General features: G+C 27.6%; 2 pseudogenes; both read right to left on the bottom strand.

The window, feature by feature from the left end:
• Positions 1 to 328: 328 nt before the first annotated feature.
• Positions 329 to 1,672, bottom strand: LOC109119980 (UDP-glycosyltransferase 75C1-like; annotated as a pseudogene).
• Positions 1,673 to 11,609: 9,937 nt separating this feature from the next.
• Positions 11,610 to 17,227, bottom strand: LOC109119981 (uncharacterized; annotated as a pseudogene).
• Positions 17,228 to 17,633: the final 406 nt, after the last annotated feature.

Genomic DNA, 17,633 nt, shown 5'->3' on the forward strand with positions numbered 1-17,633 from the left:
TATTAGGCTCCTATTATCTGTTGAATTAATTTTTTTTGTTATATACGTGCACCTTTTGTGCTGACGTAACACCTTAAACCAATTAAATTTTTTATGTTTGTGCACATAGTTTGTCATGTGTGTAAAATTTAAAAATATATATAAATTAAAGGACACTTTTTAAAAAAAAATTAACATAATTTTCTTAAAAAGACTAAAAATGGAACAATATTATCAATAAAAAAAATTAAAGTAAGAAAGAAATTAATATAAGTATTTCAGAAACAAAGAAAATAAATCCATTATGAATAATTTCGAAGAAATACACTATTTTTGCTGAAACGAAAAAAAAACTCTTAAAAAGTCTTACTGATTACTTGCTATATTATTGAAGTCATCTATTCATAAGTGATTTAGTACTCATTATGACCAAGTAAAATCTCATTCCCAAAAGTCTTAAGATTCACATTTGAAGTACTATTTTCCTTCATAGATTCCTTAGCTAAATCACTCCAATTCTTGACATTACTTCTTAAATCTATCCCTTCTTCACCGTCCCCCATCACAATCGTGATACATCTATTGAACTCATCTTTTTTTACGACACCGCCTTCACTAATATTAACTCTAACACCATTCTTCCAAATATCTTGAATGAGTTTTGCATTACAAACTTTCTTGTTCCAGAGTGGGTATGCTACGATAGGTACCTTAGATGCAATGCTCTCTAAAATTGAAATCCATCCAGAGTGAGTCAAAAAACAACCAACAGAAGGGTGTTTTAGAACTTCCACTTACGAGCACCAACTAAGTATCTTCTGCTGCTTTTCAAGTTAGTCTTTTCAACTCAAATTTTCCTCCATCTTAACCCTGCCTTGTCCTTCTCCTAATCACCCACAAGAATATCCTCCCACATTTAAGCAATCCGTGACCAATATCCTCCATCAATTGAATTGATATTTTTGAGTAACTATCAAATGCTATGTAGATAGTTGATTCCTTGTCCTTTGAGTTCAACCAATCCATATAATTATTCGAACTAATCTCAATCATATCAGCTCGAAAAGTATTATCATCAATAAATATTGAAGGGATTGAAGGCCCAATTCCCACCATAGTCACATGCTTCAGAATTCTCAAATCGTCAGATTCCAAAGCATCAAAAGTGTTCACCAGAACTCTTGGATATTTCTTCACTACTCAATATCTCAATTCGCCTCTTTATAGACTTAACTGCCAAATTGGATCTCTCCACGTTATCAAACAGAAAAGAAGGAAAATCAATGGGACTAAGTGGGGGTAATCCTGGTAACTCTATTATTTTATCCTTAGAATCACTCTTTTTGATCCAAGCGACTTTACAGAAGAATAAAATATGTGAAATCATCAACTGAGCTTAACTGAAATTTGTCATCATAGCCATCAGAGAAAGGAGCATAGCTTAAGCCTTCAACATTTGAGCTTTTTTTTTATTTTACTAGAAAGCCGATAGGCTCGCGGTTAAAGTGATTTCAATGCCTAAATTGATTAATTGCTTGGAAAACTGAAGATATGAATTAATTTGGCTTTGACATGGGAATAATGCTATAAGAACATGACACTTTTCATTCTTCAAAATTTTCATGTTTTGGGTGGTGAAAAAAGAAGTATCCATGAAGGAGAATGAGGATTTTGGGTAGGAAAACTTTTTTAATAAATAAGGTATTTTTGAACTTGCTTGGTTACAACTTATTAAGGTCAGACATATTTATACTAGTAAATAGATGGTTCTAGATATAAAAATAATGTAGATATTTTGTTATATTTTTTTATATGTCTACCTTAACTATTAAATTATGAGATTTATATAAATATTTATAAAATAAAAAATTTTAAAAGATATTTTACTCAAACTTTCTAGAAGCTTCAAAAAGTATCTATATTTATTATTATTCAAAAAATAAACTTTATGATTCAGCAACAAATAAAACAAGTAATTCATGAATACTTTATAGCAAGTAACAACAAAAGAAATATAATGATAGCAGGTAATATGTTTTATTACCAGAAATAACATGTGCCGACAATTTAGAGATGCAGAAATATGATATTTTATTTTTCCATGAATCATTTTTGTTGTTTAGTAAAAAAAAAAGCAAGAAATGCATGAGTATTTTAGTCTAAGAAAAAACATAATGATAGCAAGTAATATGTTTTATTATTAGATATAACGTGTGTTAACAAATTAGAGATACAAAAGCATGACATGATTGTTATCTCGAGAATCATCATTATTATTCAGTAAAACAATACAAGAAATGTGTTAGTACTTTAGTCTAAAAACGAGAAAAAAAAACATAATGATTGCAACTAGAATGTTTTGTTAGTCATTTTTATCATTCAGTAAAAAAATATGACTCAATAAATGCATGAGTGTATAGTACTTTAGACTAACAAACAATAGAACATAATAATAGTAAGTAACACGTTTTATTATCAGATATGTTGTGTGATAACAAATTAAAGATCTAAAAGCATGACATATAAACATATTCGATAGTAAATTATTATTTTTAAAAAATGATTTTTTAAACATGGTAAAGTAATTTAATATTAGACTATAAATAAGTAAGCACACGAAGAAAAAAAATTCAACATATAATACACATATATTATCTAGCTACACTATAGTCTTTCTATAGGGTGAAAGTACTCAAAAATAGTATTTTTTTTTTCAGCTATGATGTTGTAATATATGATTGGACATTCAATCTAAAATTGACTTTTAGAGAAGACACACTTTTATTTAACTAATTATAAATTCTGATATTGCGTAGTATGAGCAAATAAAAAATATAGAAATCGATTTAATACATTAAATATTTTGACATGAATTCCCTTATAGTTCGATTGACCATTTCACCAAACTTAATGAATAATAAGATCAAAATCCTGTAAACAAAATAAATCACTATCCCTAGTAAAATGACAAGGTATATTCACTTTGAATAATCAATTTTATTTGCCTTGTATCGCTTAAATTATAATTTTCACCGATTATAATAATTTGAATTTCACCATCACGCTCATTAACGGGTACTTTCATAATGGTTTTGACAAATTATTAAGTAAAATACTCATGTTCTTCATGCCTCTAACCACCGCGTCTCTCCACACAAAATCTTATAACTTAACATTACATTTCATCATGACCTATTATTTTATTTTCTTCATTACTATTGTATTCTACATACAAACGCTCTCTCAAGTTCTTCTACTCTTTCATCGTTTGGGTTTTTTGTTTTGAATTTCAAATTAGCTATAACATCAACATTAATGGTTTATAGAAGACAAGATTATTTTAAGTTTATGGTTATTATTTATGCATACTGGGTTTTGGTTCAGGTATGATGTGAAAAATATAAATTACTAAACGTATTAAAGCTAGGTCTTAATAAAACAATTTTTTTATTTACATGACTTCAATTGAGTTTCATTAATTAGGGTTTTGAAATTAGATTTTTCATTCACTTTGCCTTGGCTTTCTCTTTATATATAAATAACTTGATGTTGACGATTATATGATTTAAAGATCTTTTACATCTCCTTTAATTTATTATAACTTGGGTTAATATATAGGCTAATGTTGATATTGTGGAATTTTTGTTTCTTTCTGTTAAAGAAAAGATACATATATAGATTAGGAATTAATTAAATACATCAAAGATTTTTACCGAATTAATTCCATTAGGAGAAATCGACATGAATATTTTTATAACATAATTTGCATAATCTTTTCACCAACCTTAATTATAAACGTAAAAATCAAAACTGTGTACAGAATTTCATCCCTAATAAAAGAATATTTAACATTTCTCCAAGAAATACAAGATAAAAGGATAATTATATATAAAAATTATTGACGTGATGTAGAGTTTAAATTGTATATATTTTCAAATTAAATAGTTTAACATGACAATATTTTTTTCATATTATCTTTCATATGAGCCTTGTTTTTTGTTTAATTTAATAATTGCCACAAAGACAACAATACAGTCACAAAAACAAAAAAACTAAGAGGGTTGGTCCAATCGGATCAGTCCATACAAAATGTATTTGAGCTAAATAGGTAAAAATTAGCTCAAAATTCTCCATCGAAGGTAGAAAGCCATTTTTATGTACTAGATCAGGAAACTTTCATAGTCTCGTCTATGATTATATAGTTTTTTGCCACCATAGGTTTTTATTTCTAGCAAACTGGTTATCTTGTTTGCCGCATTCCTCGTGTTTGAGCTCTAAGTAATTTCATTTGGAGATAAATCTTTAAATTCTTTTTTTCCTTTATTTTTTTTAAAAAAGCCTTTTCTCAAACACACTCTTAGTTTGTCACGACTCAAGACTATCCCGTAGTGGTAAAACGGTGCTTAGAACCACAAGGGGCCCAAACTAACACATGGTCTTTCATAACAACATGATTCATATAAATAATAACTGAAGATAACTAATACATGAGATAAATCCAAAACAATTTAGTATTCAAAATAGAATTCATTTGAGTAAAAACATAAAGTTAAAACTACCGTGTGACTGTCTGAAAACCTCTACTAAGATGAGTTACTGGTATAACTCTCCAACTAATTCTAACTATCTAAAATTGAAAGATTAACATAATGAAAAAATAATAGCTCTTGTCCTTGAAAGGTGAGGACTCATCTCAACAACTGAGCTTGGTGGGGTCCATGTTGGGCCACCTGTAACCACCCCCAGAACTGCAGAAAATTTAGCCAAGGAACGACCAACGGACAATACCTTGGGTCTAATAATCCATAAGATTTTGAGAAGAATTGTTCGTATCTAGAAAAGTTAGGCATGTAACTGAAGCAAGAAAATTTATCGATTTCTGGGCAGGGGCATGTGGAATCGCGCCACTCAGTGCACCCCATGGTTTTTACGTAGCTAGGGACCTGGCGCACCGTTCCATTCAATGCACCCAACCCACCTATTGTAGTTTAGGGGCTTGCTCCCCACCCCATTAAATTGTGCTTGGGTCGCCAAGTCCCATACCCTTTCATTCTTCTTACCGTGTACGTTCCCTCGAGTTGTACCTAGATTTTCTAATTGATTCTTACTACTCTAAACTACTTTTAAACATCTAGAAATCATTCCAATTATAACCTTGAATTTATTATTTTAAATTCAAGGTAGAGTTAAGAGATAAGTTTAAAGAGTTTTTCGAGTCATTTTAAGAAGTCTTTTACAAAGCTTTAAAACATGTTTTAAGACTTGAACATTTGAGTTTGAGTAAGAGTAGAGTTGAGTTCATTTTATTTATAATTATATATTGAAACTAAGTATTACCAAGATAAAAATGTTTATACATTTAAGAAGAGAGGAAACACTGATTTTTAGAAGCGTTTATGAGTAGTTTTAAGTATTATCTCTTTTTAGAGAAAACTTTTGACTAATAATATGAAAGTTGAGGAAGAGGAAATGTTTTCATTGAAACACAATGAGCTAGTTATGTTTTGGGAGTAGTATTGAGCACCGATATGGGGAGGGGGAGTTCTAACAACTCAAAGCCCCCATAAATCATATAGCCAACATGGACAGAAAGGGTCATGCTTTATAGACGATTCCTTTTTGTTTTCTACCATTGGCTAGTGGATTCACTTAGTTGAGGAGTTCTATACCCCGACAAAGTATATAACATTTCTGGCAGCATGGGCTAGATGATGTATCATCACATAGCTCCTAGTGATGATTATCGGTTAGAGAATCTCCCAAACAAAGTTTACTTTGTAGTTTTGCATACAAACCGAGTTAGAATGTATTTACAAATATATTGAGTTACCATCTAGTATTTCAAATTTTTTTATTTATATTGCAATACTGTTATTTCTTTATATTTAATTGAGTTGAGGTTAGGTTGAGAGGTAAGTTGTTTCTTCAGTTATGCTCAACAATATGTCATGTTTAGATTCCCCTCACATGATTGTACATTTCATGTACTGACACCATTTGGCTTGCATCTTTTATGATGTAGATATAGGTAAGGAGGATCAACATCCAGCATTTCGTTGATCCAGTTGAGTTCTAGAGCTTTTTGGTGAGTCTCTTTGCTTTTGGAGGATTCCCTATTTTCTTTCAGTTATTTTATTTTGTTATTAGGATGTCATGAGTTTGGTCCCGGCATCTATTTTATTTAGTAGAAGCTTCATAGATATATATATATAGGTAGATAGATGTTCATGCGTCTTTTCCATTTTCAGTTTTAAATTATTAAGGATGTGAGTTGCCTGTTTGGCCAGTAGAATGTTCCTTTACAACATTTTGAGTAAATTACACAAGCTTATCTTTTGATTTATTTCAAATGTTGAGTAAAATTTTTTGCTTAGAGTATTGAGCCAGGCCAAGGATTCTTTTGGGGACAACAATAGTTTTCGAGTGTCGGCCCATCATGGGTGTAGGCTTGGGGTGTGACAATAATTCTCAAAACATCAAAATGTTCACAAGAACTTTTGGATTTTCTTCAATATTCAACATTTCCATTTTTTGCTTTTCATAGACTTAATTGGTTAGTTGGTACTCTAAGATCAAACACAAAAAAGCGAAAATTAATTGGACTAAGTGATGACATTTCCGATAACTTTATTATTTTATCTTTAGCATAATAATTTTTTAAACATTCAGAATAATCTCTGAATCTATATAGTACATCAAAAATTGTAATTGGTTGGATCCAAAATAATGTAGATGGATTTGGTTTTTGCCACTAAACCAATCTGTTCTATAATAATAGTGCAGGTGACATGTGAAAAAGAAGTACCTTAATATTTCATTTAATTGAATTACATTTAAAATAAATTTTGACCCGCGAGACATTATAGAAGAAAAGAATAAATGGAACTCATCAATTGGACTTAATTAGAGTTTTCCATCGTAGTCATCAGAGAGAGGAAAAAGCTTAATCCTTCAACGTATGTGAGTTTTGTTTATTGAAACATGATAGACTTATGGATAAAGTGACTTTAATACGTAAATTGATTAATAGTTTGGAAAATGGAAGACATTGATTAATTTTTTCTTAACCTGGAATAGTGCTATAATAATATGAGATTTTTTTTATTTTTTGAATCTTTTACATTTTGGGTAGTGAGAAAGAGGTATTCACGAAGGAGAAAGATGATTTTGGAAAGGATACCTTTGTAAAGGAAGAAAGCATTTTTGTACTGACTTGATGTAAGATGATTAAGGTCAAGCATACTTACACCAGTATGTAAATAGTTTTAGATATAAAAAATCTAAAATATTATCATATTTTTTAAACATCTACCTTATATCTAAATTTTGAGATGATATAAATATTATTAAATAAAAATATATCAAAAGATATTTTAATCAAACTTTCTTGAAGTTGTAAGAAGTACCTAGAATTCTTTGTTATACCAACAATTAACTTTATTATTCAGCAAAAAATAAAACAAGAAATGCGTGAGTACTTTAGAGTAATAAGTAACCAAAAAAACATAATGATAGAGAGTAGTACGTTTTATTAGTAGATATTACGTAGACTTAAAAAAGTATGACATAAGTACATATTTGATTATGCATAAGTACCCCTGCTGAACTATGACTGAAATTTCATTGACACACATTAACTTAAGAGCATTGTTAAACAGTAAGACACTTTTTTTGGTATGAATAGGCAAGACAGGAGTAAATGACCAAATAGCCCTTTGGCTCCAAAACCACTTATTTTTTCCCTCCCAAAAAAGGAAACCACTTTTGACTTTTCTTTCTTATTTACTATCTCTCTCTTTACTTTTTTTTCCTTCTTTACTTCACTCATCAATTTGATTTTATATTGTTGACTCATTAGTTGTTCAAGATTTTATTTCGTTGTTAGATTTATATAATTTTAACAAGATGGATCTGAATAGTCAATTAAACGAAGTATTGGATATTGTTTTGGGGTTAGATGAGGATGATAATTTGTTGTTCCAAAATAATGAAGATTTCAATGGTGCATACAATACGCTTGAACTAAAAAAAATCTCGTGACCTATAGACTTAAAAAAAGCACTAAAAAGTACCTAAAATTGGGGACCTAAACTTAGATTCGAACTCATAACCTATAGAATATTCGCTTAAGCTTTAACCATTTGCACTGTAATAACATTCATTCATAATTACGAAAGCAGATGTATTTACTCTCTTTCAAATTAGTTGTTTATTCTATATCACTAATAAATTAGAATGAGATATTATCAATAAATATAGTCTAATAACTACTAAAATATGAAGATAAATTGAAAAAAGATTGACATGTACCATAACTAATTGTCTTACCTAATTTAAAATTGATCATGCATATATAATTGCATTCAATTAACTTGTATTTGTAAAGGAGCATAACTCATAAAATACTATATCGATTACATTTATATTCCTAATAATGATTCAACTTATAATAATGAAAAATCTTCAATTTTTGTGACACAATCCAAATATAAACTTTTACAATTTTCTTTACCAAAAAAAATGAATTTAAAAATTATTTAAATCCTAAAGTTTCAAATAGTCTAATTTTTTTAAAAAAGACCTAAAATTGGGACATAACCTACATTCAAACTCGTGACCTAGACTATTCGCTTAAACTTCAACCATTCGCGTTGCAATATCATTCGTTCATAATTATGAAAGTAAATGTATTTAGTCCCTTTCATATAATGAATATCACTAGGAAATTTAAAATGTGATATTATCAATAAATATATTCTAATAACCCCTAATTCGTGACCTATAAACTATTCGTTTAAACTATAACAATTGGCGCTGCAATAACATTCTTTCATATTACCAAAAATTTGTTTAGTCTCTTTATATATCATAAGAAATTTTAAAATTAGATATAATCAATAAATATAGTCTAATAACCCCTAAAATGTGAAGATAAATTGATCAAAGGTTGACATGTAACATAACAAATTGTATTACACAATTAAAACTTGATCATGCATATAAAATCAAATTCAATTGACTTGTATCTGTGAGGGAGCATAACTCATATAATACTATATCCATTACATTTATTTCATCATAATAATTCCGACTTATAATAAATGAAAAGTTTCAATTTTTGTGAAACAATCCAAATATAAACTTTTACAATCAAATTTACGAAAAAAATATAAAACTAAAATTATTTTAATGCTAAAAACTTCAAAGAGTCTAATATTTTTCTTTACAAAAATACCTAAAATTGGGACCTAACATAGGTTCGAACTCGTGACCTAAAGACTATTCATTTAAGCTTTAACCATTCGCGTTGCTATAGCATTTTATCATAATTTCGAATTTTTTTTATTTAATCTCTTTATATCAATTGTTTATTGAATATCACTAGAGAATTTAAAATTATATATTATCAATAAATATAGTTTAATAACCCCTAAAATGTAAACATAAGTTGATCAAAGGTTGACATGTATCATAACTAATTATATTACACAATTATCACTTGATCATACAAATATAATCACATTAAATTGACTTGTATTTGTGAGGGAACGTAATTCATATAATACTATATCCTTTACATTTATTTTCATCATAATGATTCAACTTATAATAATGAAAAATCTTCAAATTTTGTGAAAAGAATACAAATATATATAATTTAAATATTTAAAGCTTCAAGGAGTCTAATTTTTTAAAATATTGTGAGGGAACATACTAACTCATATAATACTATATCCTTTACATTTATTTTTATCATAATGATTCGACTTATAATAATGAAAATCTTCAATTTTTGTTAAAAGGATCCAAATATACACGTTTACAATCTTATTTACCAAAAAACCAAGAAATTAAAAATTATTTAAATCTTAAAAGCTTCAAAAAGTCTAATTTTTTTTTAAAAAAAATACTTAAAATTGGGACCTAATATAGATTAGAACTCGTGACCTATTGACTATTTCTTTAAACTTTAACTATTCTTTCTGCAATTGCATTCGATCATAATTATGAAAGAAAATTTATTTAGTCTCGTTATATCAGTTGTTTATTGAATATCACAAGAAAGATTAAAATAAGATATTATCAATAAATATATTCTAGTAACACTAAAAATATAAAGATAAATTGATTAAGATTGACAAGTACCATAACTAATTGTATCACACAATTATAACTTGATCATGCATATGTCATATTTTTTGTGTTTCTTGAAAGTAGATTAGACATTGATTTTTTAGGATAACATTTTTCATTCTATTATTTTTATTAATAAATGGTCTGTAGTGATTTTATATATAACCTTCTTCAAAATTGAAAAAAAAAATTGTTCTCTTTGTTAGTATTCATGTGTTTCTCTTTATAACAATAAAATTTTATTGCATTTACTTAGTACTTTACTTTATATTTTTATTTTGATAATGTTGATATTGTTTTTTCTTGTTGATATGACTCATAATTTAATTGGTTATTTTTATTTAAATTTAATATTAACAAGACATCGTAATATATCATTGTTAAATCTTTAATATTGTAAGAAAATAAAATCGTTGAAATTATTTATCATATTTCTTTAAAATGATTAAATTTTTGGATAATGCATAATTTGTTTTTTGTTGTTTTTGAAGGATCCTATGTAAATGTACCTTATCAAAGTTTTGTAGTATCGTATATTTTTGAAAATTCGACTAAAATTAAATAGCAAGAAAAATAATAAAAGTAAAAGTGATCTATTCATTAGTGAAATGAAATGAATATTTTATTTTTGGATTTCATATTTTCCATGAATAAAATTATACAAGTATGGAAGTAGAGAAATTTGAAACATTAATTTGAAAAGAAAAGTCAAAGAAAATAAAGTAAAAGAAAAAGGTAAGAAAGAAAAAAATCGTTTAAAGAAGAAAGAGAAAAATGAATTTGAGTCATTTTCTAGGACCCAACATTTTGCATATGTCACAATATAAATGTAGCCTCATACAAGTATATGATCAGCGACCTCTTGGGCAGTGTGAACGAAAAATTAGTAATTATAGTCTACTCTTCAAAAGTGCTTTTACTTTTAGAGAATAGTGATTTTTACTTTTGAGGGTAATTGGGATATAAAAAATTAATGAACTTACCCTATCACCCTAAAGTTTTTTTTTTGAGAAATTATGAAAATACTTGAAATTTTCTCCAATTTGTTGCTTGTGTCATTTCACGTCAAAATAGTGTCTTGCAAAATATATTTTCTGTTAACTTATTTGGGTCCTATTATCCGTTGAACTAATTTTTTTCCTCGTATATTCGTGCACCTTTTTAGCTGATGTGACACATTAAACAAAATAATTTTTTTATGTTTGTGCACAATAGTCTTTCACGTGTAAATTTTTAAAAAATATATAAATTAAAGGACACTTTTTTAAAATAATAAATTAACATAATTTTCTTTAAATGACTAAAAGTGGAACAATAAGAAATTAATGAAAATAAAGTAAGAAAGAAAGTGATATAAGTATTTCAGAAACAAAGAAAATAAATCCATTATGAATAATTTCGAAGAAATACACTATTTTTTCTTAAACGAAAAAAAACTCTCAAGAAGTCTTATTGATTACTTGCTATTTTATTGAAGTTATCTATTCATAAGTGATTCAGTACTCATTGTAACCAAGTAAAATCTCATTCGCAAAAGCCTTGATTTCACACTTGTAGTACCATTTTCCGTCATAGCTTCCTTAGCTAAATCACTCCATTTCTTGACATTTCTTCTTAATTCTTTCCCTTCTTCATCGTTCCCCATTACAATTGTAATACATCTATAGAACTCATCTCTTTTCACGACACCGCCTTAACTAACATTAACTCTTACACCATTCTTCCAAATATCATGAATTAGTTTTGCATTACAAACTTGATCGTTCCAGAGTGGGCATGCCACGATCGGTACCTTAGATGCTATGCTTTCTAAAGTTGAATTCCATCCACAGTGAGTCAAAAAACAACCAACAGAAGGGTGTTTCAGAACTTCCACTTGTGAGCACCAACTCACTATCTTCCCCTGCTTTTCAAGTTCGTCTTTACAACTCAACTTATCCTCCATCTTATCCCTATCTTGTTCTTCCCTAATCACCCACAGAAATGGCCTCCCACATTTCAACAATTCGTGACCAATCTCCTCCATCAATTGAGTTGATATTTTTGAGTAACTACCAAATGCTATGTAGATAAGTGATCCCTTGTCCTTTGAGTTCAACCAATCCATATAATTTTTCGAACTAATCTCAATCATATCAGCTCGGAAAGTATTATCATCAATAAATATTGAAGGGATTGAAGGTCCAATTCCCAACATCGTCACATGCTTTAGAATTCTCAAAGCATCAGATTCCAAAGCATCAAAAGTGTTCACCAGAACTCTTGAATTTTCTTCACTACTCTACATCTCAATTTGCCTCTTAATAGACTTAACTGCCCAATTGGAACTCTCCACGTTATCAAACACAAAAGAAGGAAAATTAATGGGACTAAGTGGGGGCAATCCTGGTAACTCTATTATTTTATCCTTAGCATCACTGTTTTTGAAATAATCAGAGTAGTCTGTGAATCTATAATAGTGAACATAAAAAACTGTGGCAGGTTGGATCCAAAATAGTGCTATAAGAACATGAGACTTTTCAATCTTCAAATTTTTAATGTTTTGGGTGGTGAATAAAGAAGCATCCATAAAGGAGAATGAGGATTTTGGGCAGGAGAACCTTTTTAATAAATAAGGCGTTTTTGAACTTGCTTAGTTACAACTGATTAAGGTCAAACATATTTATACTAGTAAATAGATGGTTCTAGATATAAAAAAATCTAGGAATTTTAGAAAAGGATAGAACTAATATGGCGTAAGCCTACTATTTTGCTGCTTGGAAGTTCCACCGATGTTTGTCTAGGAATATCTAGAGGAAAACAAAGCGGGTACTTATTTTGTAACACTGAATAAAGCCCATACTAATATAGAAAAATGCATTATTAAGACAACTACTGCTTTAAATCCTTTATGGATAACTATAAATATCAAATACCAAAAATATTTGAAAGAGTATCAATAAATATTTAGCATGTAATGACTAGTAGACATTGAAGAGTAAGGTGTGTTAGCCAACATGCATGCATTCTCAGTTACAAAGCCTACTTGAGTGAAAGAGACCTTCCCACAGATGATCTTGGCCATTTGAAAATGAATTTGTTTTTTTTTACAAAAATACATAAAATTGGGGCCTAACCTAGGTTCGAACTCATGAACTATATACTATTCGTTTAAGCTTTAACCATTCGCTCCGTAATAACATTTGATCATAATTACGAAAGAAAATTTATTTAATCTCTTTATATCAGTTGTTTACAAAATATCATCAAAGAATATAAAATGATATATTATCAATAAATATAGTCTAATAACACCTAAAATGTGAACATAAATTGATCAAAGGTTGACTTGTAACATAACTAATAATATTACACAATTATAACTTGATCATACATATATAATCACATTCAATAGACCTGTATTTGTGAGGGAACATAACTCATATAATACTATATCTTTTAGATTTATTTTAATCATAATGATTTGACTTATAATAATGAAAAATCTTCAATTTTTGTGAAAATGATCCAAATATATACATTTACAATCTTATTTAACAATAAAATAAGAAATTAAAAATTATTTAAATCTTAAAAGTTTCAACGAGTCTAATTTATAAAATTTTTGAGGGAACATAACTCATATAATACTATATCCTTTACATTTATTTTCATCACAAGATTCGACTTATAATAATGAAAAATGTTCAATACTTGTGAAAAGGATCCACATATATGTTATTATAGTCTTATTTACCAAAAAAATAGTAATTAAAAATTATTTAAATCTTAAAAGCTTCAAAGAGTCTAATTTTAATAATTTGTGAGGGAACATAACTCATATAATATTATATCCTTTACATTTATTTTCAGCATAATGATTCCACTTATAATAATGAAAAATCTTCAATTTTCATGAAAAGGATTCAAATATATACTTTTACAATCTTATTTACTGAAAAACTAAGAAATTAAAAATTATTTAAATCTTAATAGCTTCAAAGAGTCGAATTTTAGAAAAAAATATACTTAAAATTGTGACCTAATCTAGATTCAAACTCGTGATATAATAATTATTCGCTTAAACTTTAACTATTCGCACTGCAATAGCATTCCGTATAATTACGAATGAAAATTTATTTAGTCTCGTCATATCAATTGTTTAATGAATATCACAAGAAAGATTAAAATGATATGTTATCAATAAATATAGTTTAATAACCCTTAGAATGTGAAGATAAATTGATCAAAGATTGAAATGTACTATAGCTAATTGTTACACAATCATAGCTTAATCCTGGATATATCATAATTTTTGTGTTCGTTGAGAAAACATTAGACATGATTTTTTTGGATAAGTTTTTTCATTCTATTATTTTATTAATAAATGGGCCGTAATGATTTTATATATAACCTTCTTCAAAATTGAAGAATAAAATTGTTCTCTTTGTTAGTATTCATGTGTTTCTTTTTATAATAATCAAATTTTATTGCATTTACTTGTAGTTTATTTAATACTTTTATTTTGATAATGTTGGTAGTGATTTTTTTTGTTGATATGACTCGTAATTTAATTGATTATTTTTAGTTAAATCAAATGTTAAAAAGACGTCTTAATATATCATCATTAAATCTTTAAAATTGTAACAAAATAATAAAATCGTTGGAACTAATTTATCATATTTTGTTAAAATGATTAAATTCTTAGATAATGTATAATTTGTTTTTTTGAAGGATCCTATATAGATGTACCCTATCAAAATTTTATAGTATCATATATTTTTGAGAAGTCCACAAAAATTAAATATCAAGAAAAATAAAAAAAGTTAAAGCCATGAAAAAATTCACCTAGCTTGAATTTCAAGAATAAAATATATCGTATAAACTAATGGAGATAATATGTATTTGTATAGGTATTTATGGATGCTATATTTTTTTTTAATTTTATGAAAATAGTATAAAAACTTATGCAATTGTTTGTCAAGAACATTAATGCTCTTTCCGTTATATTTTCTTTTTGAAATTAATATCAAAATTTTGCTTTTTTTGGTAAAAATTTCGCAATAAATCATAAATAAAATAATAGTTTTAATAATTTACCTTTAATGATTTAAAACTTATAAATTTTATTTATACTTACAAAAAGAAAAAAAAATGTCCTGATAAAATTAAAAATTGTAATTAATTATATTTCATAAATTAAAAAATAATTTACCTAATTATTTTTAGTAATATAAATAATCAATTTTAAGATGGAAAAATAATATTAGAATGTTAGAAACATAATGAATATTTTCTTTTTAAATTTCATTTCCATGAATAAAATTGTATAAGTATGGACGTAGAGAAATTTGGAACATTAGTTTGAAAAGAAAAGTAAAAAAAAAAAGAAGTTATAGAAAAAGGTAAGAAATAAATTAAAATAATTTTCTTAAAATGACTAAAAGTGGAACAATAAGAAATCAATGAAAAAAACAAAAAATTAAAGTAAGAAAGAAATTAATATAAGTATTTCAGAAACTAAGAAAATAAATCCATTATGAATAATTTTGAATAAATACACTATTTTTTTTAAACGAAAAAAAATCCTTAAAAGTCTTATTGATTACTTGCTGTTTTATTAAAGTTATCTATTCATAAGTGATTTAGTACTCATTATGACCAAGTAAAATCTCATTCACAAAAACGTTGAGATTCACTCTTGAAGTACCATTTTCCTTCATAGCTTCCTTAGCTAAATCACTCCATTTCTTGAAATTTCTTCTTATTTTTGTCCCTTCTTCTTCGTCCCCCATCACAATCGTGATACATCTATTGAACTCATCTTTTTTTACAACACCGCCTTCACTATATTAACTCTAACACCATTCTTCCAAATATCTTGAATGAGTTATCCATTACAAACTTGATCGTTCCAGAGTGGGCATGCCACAATAGGTACCTAGATGCTATGCTCTCTAAAGTTGAATTTCATCCACAATGAGTCAAAATACAATCAACAGAAGGGTATTTCAGAACTTCCACTTGCGAGGATCATCTCACTATCTTCCCCTTCTTTTCAAGTTTGTCTATACAACTCAACTTGTCCTCCTTCTTATCCCCATCTTGTCCTTCCTTAATCACCGACAAAAATGGCCTCCCATATTTCAGCATTCCGTGACCAAGCTCCTCCATCAATTGACTTAATATTTTGAAGTAACTACCAAATGCTATGTAGATAACTGATCCTTTTTCATTTAAGTTCAACCAATCCATATAATTCTTCAAACTAATCTCAATCATATCAGCTCAGAAAGTATTATCCTCAATAAATATTGAAGGGATTGAAGGCCCAATTTCAACCATAATCACATGCCTCAGAATTCTCAAAGCATCAGATTCCAAAGCATCAAAAGTGTTCACCAGAACTCTTGGATTTTCTTCACTAATCAACATCTCAATTTGCCTCTTAATAGACTTAACTGCCCAATTGGAACTCTCCACTTTATCAAATGCAAAAGAAGGAAAATCAATAGGACTAAGTGGGGGCAATCCTGGTAACTCTATTATTTTATCCTTAGCATCACTATTTTTTAAAAAATAAAAATAATCCGTGAATCTATAATAGTAGACATAAAAAACTGTGGTAGGTTGGATACAAAATAATTTAGATGGGATATTTTTTTTTTGGCCACTAAACCAACCAATTCCATTATTATAGTGTACATGACATGTGAAAAAGGGGCACCATTTTTTGCAATTGATTGGATCAAATTGAAAATGAATTTTGACCCACGAAACAATACAGAAGAATAGAACATATGAAAATCATCAACTGAGCTGAACTGAAATTTGCCATCATAGCCATCAAAGAAAGGATTGAAGCTTAAGCCTTCAACAGTTGAGTGTTTTTTTTACTAAAAGATGATAAGCTCGTGGATAAAGTAACTCCAATGCCTAAATTGATTAATTGCTTGAAAAAATGAAGACATGGATTAATTTAGCCTTGGCCTTGGAATAGTGCTATCAGAACATGAGACTTTTCATTCTTCAATTTTTTCATATTTTGGGTGGTGAAAAAAGAAGTATCCATGAAGGAGAATGAGGATTTTGGGCAGGAGAACTTTTTTAATAAATAAGGCATTTTTAGACTTGATAAATTACAACTATTTAAGGTCAACCATATTTATACTAGTTAATAGATTGTTCTAGATATATAAAAAAATATATAGGAATTTTATTATATTTATTTAAAAGTCTATCTTAACTATTAAGTTTTGAGTTTTATATAAATATTTAGCAAATAAAAAAAATATCAAAGGATATTTTACTCAAACATTCTAGAAGCTCCAAAAAGTATCTGTATTTGTTATTATTCCAAAAATAAACTTAATCATTCAGCAACAAATAAAGCAAGTAATCCATTAATACTTTATAGTAAGTAAAAATAAAACAAATATAATGACAGCAAGTAATATGTTTTATTACAAGATATAACATGTGCTGACAATTTAGAGATGCAAAAATAAGATACTTTTATTTTTCCATGATACTTTTATTTT

Source organism: Solanum lycopersicum, chromosome 1 (genome assembly GCF_036512215.1).
Source record: "Solanum lycopersicum chromosome 1, SLM_r2.1".
NCBI lineage: Eukaryota > Viridiplantae > Streptophyta > Magnoliopsida > Solanales > Solanaceae > Solanum > Solanum lycopersicum.